At 41.1% G+C, this 1,203-nt stretch overlaps 1 non-coding gene across 1 annotated transcript; it reads right to left on the bottom strand.

The window, feature by feature from the left end:
• Window positions 1-647: 647 nt before the first annotated feature.
• Window positions 648-754, bottom strand: LOC141503558 (U6 spliceosomal RNA). Its single transcript, XR_012472907.1, has one exon. It is a non-coding gene; the product is annotated as a U6 spliceosomal RNA (small nuclear RNA).
• Window positions 755-1,203: the final 449 nt, after the last annotated feature.

A 1,203-nucleotide genomic window follows, 5' to 3' on the forward strand; every position in this document is an offset into this window, starting at 1 on the left:
TCTCATTTATGACCAAGCTTTGCCTTTTCAGCAATGTGTTCCCAATCCAGTCTTGTCTGTTGCCTCAGCATTCCCAAGGCTTGGACTTTGTCTGGGGTTGGGACCCTGTCTGCTGGCCTGCTATCTAGTTGACTTTCTGAGTTCCAAACTGAGATATACTGTGGCGGAGAGTCTCCCATTGGTTTTCTTACTTTTTCCACTTATGCTATGCTATATTTCACCTTTACCCAGAAAAAGACAGACCTTTACCCAGAAAAGACAGACCTGAACTTAAGTTTCTTCATGATATATTCAGTTGAGGACTTATTTCACGCTATTTTTGGTGAGAACTGTAGCTTTAAGGTCTGTATAGAGGCTTCATTTAAAATAGTCTCTCTTTTTTTTGGATTTTCGTCAGTCTGTCTTATTTGATGAATGTTAAAGTGTCTTTTTTGAGTTCCTAAATAATTTTTTTTGAGCAACGTTATGGCAATAAGCGAGTTTTTTTGTTGTTAGCTTGTTTTCTTTTGCTACAGCATCTTCCTCTGAAGATGAATCCTGAGTTTCTCTATTGATCTGTGGTTAGGTTCTTTCTCCCTTGTTGGTTCAAATTAAAAAAGCACCTTTTTTCTTTTTCATTTTTTGGGGGGGGTATTAGGTTTATTCTTAAAAATATGGAACGCTTCACGAATTTGAGTGTCATCCTTGCACAGGGGCCATGCTAATCTTCTCTGTATCATTCCAATTTTAGTATATGTGCTGCCGAAGTGAGCACAGCACCTTTTTTTCTTATATTAACTTCTAATCTTATTGTGCAGGAGTATCTCTGACCTCAGGTGCTTTGTTGTGTGCTCAATCACTGCACTCCTTTCTCCCACCAAGACACAACTGGAGCCCCTCAGTACTCTGTGCTAAAAATGATCTTACTCCTTGAGAACCCTCCAGTGGCTATAATCTTCAGTTCTCTCCTCTGGGCTGAAACAAAACCTACAAAATTAATCTACTGTAAGTGTCCCCAAGCTACAGTGTCCCCATGCCACTATCTCTGTACTCAACATACTTGTGCTGGTTCCTTTCTGACCAGGACTGTATCTCACCTGCATAGCTGGACCTGGCATCCCTTATCAACAGAGGTCTCTGCTCTCCCTCTTCCACACTTTGCTGGATGTGAAAATTCCTCTGGCTAAGACAGAAGTTACCTCTCAACTCAACTGCCAGTAGGCC

Source organism: Macrotis lagotis, chromosome X, assembly GCF_037893015.1.
Source record: "Macrotis lagotis isolate mMagLag1 chromosome X, bilby.v1.9.chrom.fasta, whole genome shotgun sequence".
In the NCBI taxonomy this organism is placed as follows: domain Eukaryota; kingdom Metazoa; phylum Chordata; class Mammalia; order Peramelemorphia; family Peramelidae; genus Macrotis; species Macrotis lagotis.